Source organism: Pteropus medius, unplaced genomic scaffold (genome assembly GCF_902729225.1).
Source record: "Pteropus medius unplaced genomic scaffold, Ma_sr-lr_union100, whole genome shotgun sequence".
NCBI classification, from domain to species: Eukaryota; Metazoa; Chordata; class Mammalia; order Chiroptera; family Pteropodidae; genus Pteropus; species Pteropus medius.
Window position 1 is genome coordinate 139508 of NW_024352841.1, and position 8607 is coordinate 148114.

General features: G+C 36.0%; 1 protein-coding gene across 16 annotated transcripts in view; it reads right to left on the reverse strand.

The window, feature by feature from the left end:
• Positions 1-8607, reverse strand: part of ZC3H12B (zinc finger CCCH-type containing 12B) — a 354164-nt gene that overhangs the window by 54001 nt on the left and 291556 nt on the right. For 3 of the 16 annotated variants that reach the window (XM_039850268.1, XM_039850266.1, XM_039850265.1), the window contains exon 1: positions 282-363. The exons of the other annotated variants lie outside the window; for them this stretch is intronic. The gene's annotated coding sequence lies outside the window, so the exon portion shown is untranslated. Of the gene's footprint in view, positions 1-281; positions 364-8607 lie in introns of those variants that run through there. 16 annotated transcript variants of the gene reach the window in all.

The window sequence follows — 8607 nt, forward strand, 5'->3', positions numbered from 1 at the left end:
CAGCAAAAACATCTTGGGACTCAGCATATTTTCTTTGAAATGTCAGACAAAAACAATTGTGTAAATATACTATGAACGAAGAAAGCTACTTGAATCAAATCAGTTAAATATATTTCTTACTCTTATAATACCTTGCTATAAAATCAAATAGTAATACAGTTTGTGAAATGCTTACACAAATAACTACAGATGACTTGATAAAAGTAATCCATATGATCATATACACATGGATTCTTCCCTTTTCCTAACTCAAAATGTGATGTATTTTGAATCATACAGACCCTGGTTCAAATTTTGACTCTGCCACTTGCAATTTGTGTGATCTGTAGCTTTAGGCTCATCTGAAAATGGGAATAATAAAACTTTCATCAAAGTGCTCCTATAAAAAGAAAATGAGATCATGTATATGAAGGAACCAGCACATTGACTAGAACGCAACACTCAGTAGATGTTTTTTCTCTTCCTTTTCCTTTACAATTACAGTGAGCAAATTAGTAACCACGAAGCTCTCAGAGAACAATTCAGTCTATTTCATGATATTGATTCTACATAGGAAAAAGTTCAGAAAAGACAGACCAGTGAGAGGATTGCTATGATTAGAGAAGTCTTCCTAAAGAAGGTGGGACTTGAGTTTGGCTTTAAGGGATGAATACCCTTTGAATGGATAGTCTAGCATATCTCAAAATCCTCTATTTGAGCACTGGGATTCTGCACAATGGGCCAGGGTGTCCCATTACTTAAATAAAATACAGTGACCTTTTCGTAATTTCTAAAAATAATTAAGATAGCATTCTCTCAATTTGAAATTTCACACCTATACATATCCTTAATTCTTTGACACTTGTTACACCTCCTCTAAATTTAAATTCAGGGTAAGATAGTAATGAATTTGGCACAATCATATAGTTAGATATTTTATGTTTGATAAAGTTGTTTTGTGATATTCTGCAAAGAGAATTATGGCTTCAGGCGCTCTGCCACCTGAACATATTTGAGACTCACTGAGATAGGTGAAAAATGTGAAGCAGATGGGGAACAACATAAAGATAACATAAAAAAAAGTATTAGATAGTACATTGAGCAGACCCACCTGGAGTGGACAGTATGTGTTATAGATTAATAGCAAATAATAGTTAGGTAATAATAAGGTATAGTACTATCTTGAGTACAGTCACTTATAATTTTCAAAGAGTCTACACATACCTAAGCTCATTTTCATAAGAACTTTGTGAAATGAAAAGGGCAGGTTATAATATTACCATCAATACTGACAGCTGATTATTGAGCATTTTCCTATGTACTGGCATCATTGCTACATGCTTTACATATATTATCTCTAATGCTTATAACAACCATGCAATATAAGTATTATTATCTTAATTTTTATAGTTGAGTAAACGAAGGTTTAGAAAGTTTAAGTCATTTGCCCAAGGCCATATATCTAGGAAAGAACATGTGCTTAAATTTGAACCTCAGGTCTGTCTGATACCAGCTGCACTGTATTCTTTTAACAGCATGAAAAGAAGAGAGGAAAGAGATGAAAAGGGAGAAGGCAGTAACAAGTACATGACACAGGAGTTTCCCTACAATAACCCTAAGATTGGGTCTTCCAGAAAATAAACTAAAATAATTTTAAGTCAATTTTATAACAACAGCAGCAGTACTGTCAATCCTGAAAATCAACAAACCCCACTTTGAAGGCCTAATTGCCATACTAAAGTATTCTGGGGGCACTAGGTTCACTTTAGAACTCATGCTCTGCAGTAGTTTATCCAATCTGAAATGAGAAATAAAAAGCTTTCTAGATTGACATCCTTTACCATTTATGTTTTTCCTCCCTGTGGGAAGCAATCAACACAAACTCTCTATGCAATAGGAATGTTTAAAGCAATCCATAAGGTGAAGCGTGAAGATTTTCCATGACTGACTCCCTACCAAGTAACCTTTTTCCTATAAGAAGAGGTCCAGAGATTGCCAAAGCCAAGAATCAGCACCAAGGATTGCTATGGAGCCCTGTTTCATCTTGAAAGTGAAACATTCAAGATACTCATTCAGAGGGAATAAATGGTTTCACCTCTGAGAAAAGGCCTGGATTGTCAATACTCTCAGGGAATAGATAAATGCTGACACTAGAGTTTAGACTAGAGAAAAGACGGCATCTATTTTAGCTGCCAGAAAGAATGATATAATCTGTCATAGAAATTTTATTCTTCTGGTAAGGAATCTTGGCTACCCCTTCTCTACCAAAGGCATATTTAAAACCCAGAAGACAGAATAAAAGACCTCTTAGAAGCCTGAAAAGATGATACTGGGTCTAGAAACTAAAGCTCGTACAATTTACTCATAGTAAAGTTTCTCCATTGTGTACTTAAAGCCAACTAACTCATATTGTGATTAAAACAACTCATTTTTTAAATTTAAAAGGTATGAATAATTACCCTTGAAAATATTTGGAGAAAATCACATCTTTTGCAGAAATGAAAAAAACTTGATACTATTTTTACGTACAGAAAATCATTGTGTGTTAAAAATATTAAAAAAACAAAGTAAAACAAATACACTTATAAAGTGCCTACTATATAAGGTTCTGGGGCCTTACTATTCCAACTGTGGCCCACCCTCCAGTAGTACAGGTATCACTTGGGAGACCATTTAAGTGTTAAACCCCAGACCTATTAAATCAGAATATGCATTTTAATAAAATCCCATGCACATTTGAGAAGCACTGGTCTAGGCTTGGGAAACATTTATCCAAGTGTGTCTTTTGACTACTTTCATTAGAATAATCCTGGGTATTGGTTAAAAAATTAAGACTCCTGAGGTCTACTTCAGACCTACTACATGACATCACTAAGAGTGGGATCCAGGACTGTACATTTTTAAATGCAGTAGGGCATTAAATCTCAAATTTGAGCATATATCAGAATTACCTGGAGGGCCTGTTAAAACACAAATTGGTGGGATCTATCAATGCAGAGTTCTCTGATTCAAGAAGTCTGGAGGGGGACCCAAGATTTTGCATTTCTAATATGTTTTTCAGTAATGTTGATGCTACTGGTCCAAGGAGCATGACAGGAGAACCACTACATAAATATAATTTTAAAAGTTTTTTTTTATATGGTTGTCTAGTCTAGGTTAGCAGATAACAATTAGAAAGAGAGTAGTCAGAGGTAGGCATACCAATAGTAATAGAAAGAAGCAACATCTGATAGGCTGAGAATAGGTGTGGGAAACAGATACTATAATAAAGAGACATAAGAAATAAATGAGTATGTATTTCTGAAGCTATTGAGTATAAGTGCCAAGAACCTTATGTGTCTCACTCCTGCCCCTCTCCCAGAACTATCAGTCTCCCAGTCCTTGAGGGTAATCATTGTGTCTTATATGGTAGTAATGTGAGATAATGGGTGCTCATTAATAATGACCCCCAGTCATCAAGAAGAGGTTTAATTTTGTTTAGCTTACTGTTTAATCAGGTATAGAAATGTACAATATGTTTTAGAAATATTTTCATTGAGGGTTAACTTTTGAACACTAACGTTTGATAAATTAACTTTGAAAACCACTCTATCAACTCCAAATGATGCAGGATAAATGAAGATTATGTAAAACTGGAGTTCAGACAATCCAAAGATGATAATAACAATATCTAATATTTAAAAAGCAAGTACATTTGTTCATGTAATACTCATAATAATGCTTTGAGACACATATAATCATAAATTCTTAGATGATGGCTATCTAAACTAAGGTTCAGAGAATTAAATTAAATTAAATTGTTGAGATCACGCAGGTAATTAATTGATAGTGCAGCCAGACTTGAACTTAGGTCTATCTGACTCCATTTTTCTATATCATTCTGCTTTCGTTACAGGGAATAAAAAAGTTCAGGCTGAGAAGCTGGAAATGTAAACAGTTCTCCTGGGTTTCTGCAGGCCATACTCATTGTAGAGCTTCCTGTAAGACAGGTATCCAAATTTTATTAGCATTAGCAGTTTCTTTCATTTACAGAAACCACGAGAACTCCCTTAATGTTTCTGTGTGCCATAACTTACAATATGCCCTTTCTTCTTCCTTCACTTTTGTGGATTTCACTGTTGCCTGGAAGTACTTCTACCTCTTCCTACACCTTATTGCCCTATACTCCAATTCCTCAGTGACAACATAGAAGGGCTAGTGGGGATATAACAGGCAGAGATAAAGAGAAAGGAAAGACCTAAGGCCCATGTGTATCTGTTTCTCCTCCCCCATCCTCTTACTTTCCCAGTGCCTGGGCTGATTTCTACATTTCTGTCAGTCTCTTCCTACTCCTTTGATGAGTGTCTCAAACATTGAGGCTGGGTGGTCCTCTATAATGAAGATAAAGTTCACTTATTCCTCTAAGAATTCAGCCTCCACCATTCAAACATAAGAACACATTCTGTTGTTCTGAAGCTAAGCAAATGGGATGCTTTAGAGTAGAAACTCTTATTATATGTCTGTTTCTTGTAGTTGTCCACAGTTTTTCATAGTGGATCTCAAAAGAAAGAAACTAGGAAAAATGAAAGAAGCAAAAGTTTTATATGCAATAGACTTAGATAAAATTCCTACCGCTGCCACTTAACAGTTGGATGACTTGGAACATCATTTAATCTATCCGATTTATAAAATGGGGCTAATAGCCCCTACCATTCTTACCTCACAGAACGGTTATGGAGCTCTGATGTGTTAATAAGTATGAAAGTGCTATGTAAAGTATAAAGAGGTGTATGGATATAAACTTTGATTGCTAATATAATTCTGTGTTCCTGGCATTTTACATGTTTCTATGTAATCACTGTTATTGCTACTGGTTAGATTTTATAGTACTATGTATTTATTTGAAATTTATTTATTGAGCACTTGCTTTATAGAAATTGAGAGTACAGTAACATACCAGACACAATTATTTTTCTGGAGGAGTGAATTAATTCAGGTACATATATAAGTAAACTAGGTTTTGGGGTGATGGGAGAGTGGTGACTAGCCTGGAAATCCAACCACCACTTTTATGCCAGTAATTTAGAAGTTAACATTATTATGCTGTATATGTATGGAGTTACATCAGTAAAATGCTGGAGTAGGCAGCTCCAAACTCCTATCCCCTCACAGAAACATTAAAAACAAGTAGAAATTGTCAAAGCAAACTTTGCCAAAACTCTGGAAAATAGTAAAATGTTTATAACAACCAAGCAAATATGGAATCAAGAAAAAGCCAACTTAAAAATTGTAGGAAAGCTTTATGGTGCTTTTACTGACCCTTGTAGTTGTCCACAGTTTTTCACAGTGGATCTCAAATGATCGGTTATGGTCTTGAAGATGGCAACCCCTACTCCCAGTGTGTGACTCTGGCTCTCGGTTGCAGCAGGAGCAGCCAAAACCCATTTACAAATTATTGTGTTAGTCTGTTCTAACGTGTCTGAGGGATACATAAAAGACTGATGCAAAGTGGTCATATCTGTTTCACCTAACCTGGAAATCAGAGTAGAAAAGTGGAAGGAGAACAAAGTCGAGGCAAGTGAAGAAATATGGCAGAGTGAGAGATGTCCCCAGATCTGTCCCAATGAAACAACAATAAGCTGAACATCTAAAACTCAACAAAAACACACAAACTTCACACCAGCATGACTGAATATGGGCTCTGGCATAAGAGCTACCACAGGTCATAACGCCAGGTGTCGGGCGGTGGACTGGGAGAAACAAAAATGCTGCCTCTCACAGACAGAGCCCCTGTAGAAGGAGGAGGAAAGGAGAAGGTGCAGTTAGATCCCTAAACAGCCCTGCTCTGGAGAGTTGTGAGCTCCATGTGACTGGTGGCAGGGCCCAGTCATCAGGGCAGAAAGGAGAGAAGAGGGGACAGCAGAGAAGTGGAGACAGCAGAGAAACAACAGTTGATTTTTAACACAGAGGTGGCAAAACTGAGGCTGAGCTGCAGCCCCCATCGCCAAACCTGGAGGATCTCTGTCCCCATATCCTCTGAGAACAATCAATGCAGATCCCAAGGGGAATCTGAGCAAACGCTACTGAAACTGTTGCTAACACTGACAGGGACTGAGACTGAGGGTAGTGAGTGTGATTAAACGTCTATAAGAAAAAAAAAGGCATTATTAAGGCTTTATATAAAGCAGTGATCCAAGAGACTTAGATGCTATCTACTGGAAACCAAAAGAAAAATGCCTTCTTTGCAATAGGCTAAAGAGAGACCTTTATATAATAAATCTTGCTGGGAAAAAAGTAGAATACACTTCCATTAATTCCCAGGCAGAGAAAGAGTCCATTAAACATCATGAACAACCATGGTGACAAGGCATCTCAGAAAGAAAAAGAAAAGCTCCAGAAAATAAGCTTATAGACATAGAAATATGTGACTTAAATGACAAAAAATTCAGGGTGGTACTTCTGAAAAACCTCAATAAAATATAAAATGATTCATATTAACAATTTCAGGAATTGAAAAAAACAAGTAGATGATTAGAATGATTTCTTTGGCAAAGAGATTGAAACCCTGAAAAAGAACCAAATAGAACTTCTGGTGATAAGAACACACTGCAAGAGATGTAAAATGAAATAGCAAGTTGGAAAATAGAGAAGACCAAATGGAGAAAAGGATCAGTGATATTGAAGACAGAAATCTAGAAATAAATCATAAGGAAGAAGGAAGAAACTGAAGAATGAAAAATAATGAAAGAGAAATACAAGAACTAGCTGATATCATCAGGAGAGGAAACCCAATAATGGGCATTTTCAAAGGTGAGGAAAAGCAGCAGGGATTAGAAAGCATTTTTGAACAAACAATTGATAATTCCCCAAATATAAGAAACGAGCTGGAGCTTGGGAAGAAGTCAACAGAACACCCAATTATCTCAATCCAAAAAGGCCTTTGCCAAGACACATTGTATTAAAATTATCAAAAATCAATGACAAAGAAGAATTCTCAGGGCAGCCAGGGAAAAGAAGATGGTAATCTATAAAGGAAAAAGCATTAGATGACTGTCAAATTTTTCAGCACAAATCTTACAAGCCAGAAAGGAATGGAATCAAACATTCAAACTATAAAATGAAAGGAACTACAAGCCAAGAATAATGTATCTGGCATTGCTCTCCTTTACATATGAAGGAGAAATCAAGACCTTTCCAGACACAAAAATTGAGGGAATTCTCCACCATAAGGCCTGCATTATGGGAAATACTGAAAGGCATCAGCTCACTGAAAACAAAATGACACACACAAAAAAAATACATAGTTAGTAGTGGCGACTAGCAGACAGACAGAAGCAGAGGAGTGCAACCCTTACTAAGAACAGGGCATTATATCCTTAAACAATAAGAAGATTGGCTATATCGAGGTAGTAATGAACATACAGCATACATAAGGACAAATTGAGACAACAATGACTGAAAATAGGAGGATTCAAAGATCCAAATTCGCAAAGGGGAATGGAGATAAGGCACATGCACAACAATATGGATGACGTGTGTGTGTGTGTGTGTGTGTGTATCCTTTACATATTCATAATGGTAACTGCATGCTAAAGATTAAAACTGAAGTATATAACATAAAACAAGAAGAACCAGAGGGAATATCCATAAAAGCCAATCAAAATAAAGAAAAAAACCCACAAGAACAAGAAAACAATGGAAAAACCAAGCAACTAGGAAGCAAAAGATAAAATGGTTATAGAAAACCTCATATTTCAATAGTCATTCTAAGTGTAAATGGACTGAAGTCACCAATAAAAGGGTACAGAGTTGCAGATTGAATCAAAAACCAAAACCCAAACATATGTCTTAAGGAGACACATCTCAGTTCCAAAGACAAATATAGACTCAAAGTGAAAGGGTGGAAAATGATATTTCAAGCAAATGGCATTTAGAGAAAAGAGGGAGAAGCATTATTAATATTGGATGAAATAGACTTCAATATAAAAAGTTAAAGAAATATAATGAGAGACACTTCATAATGATAAAGGGAATCATGTACCAAGAAGACACAACACTTATTAATATCTATGTTCCCAATCAGGGAGCCCAAAATATTTAAAGCAATTACAAACAGAACCAAAGGGAGAAAAAGACCAAAACCCTATCATAGTAGGGCACCTAAATGCCCCACTTTCAGATATGGCCAGATCATCCAAACAGAAAATCAATAAGGAAATAACATCCTTAAATGACACATTAGGCCAACTGGACATACTTAACATTTACAGAGTCTTTCATTCCAAAACAGTTACTTATACACTCTTCTCCATTGCACATGGCACACTCTCAAGGATTGACCATATACTGGGATGCAGATATAGCCTCAACAAATATAAGAAGCTTGAAATCATACAACCATATTCTCTGATCATAATGTTTTGGAGCAGCAGATCGACTGTAAAAAGAAAGTGGGAAAAACCACAAATACATGGAGATTTAACAACATACTACTGAAGAATAACTGGGTCAAAGAAAAAATCAAGAAATGGATCGAGAGATACATAGAAATGAATGATAATGATATTACAACATGTCAAAACACTTGGGACACAGCAAAAGCGGTCACAAGAGGAAAGCTGATATCATTACAGGCCTCTCTCCAGAAAC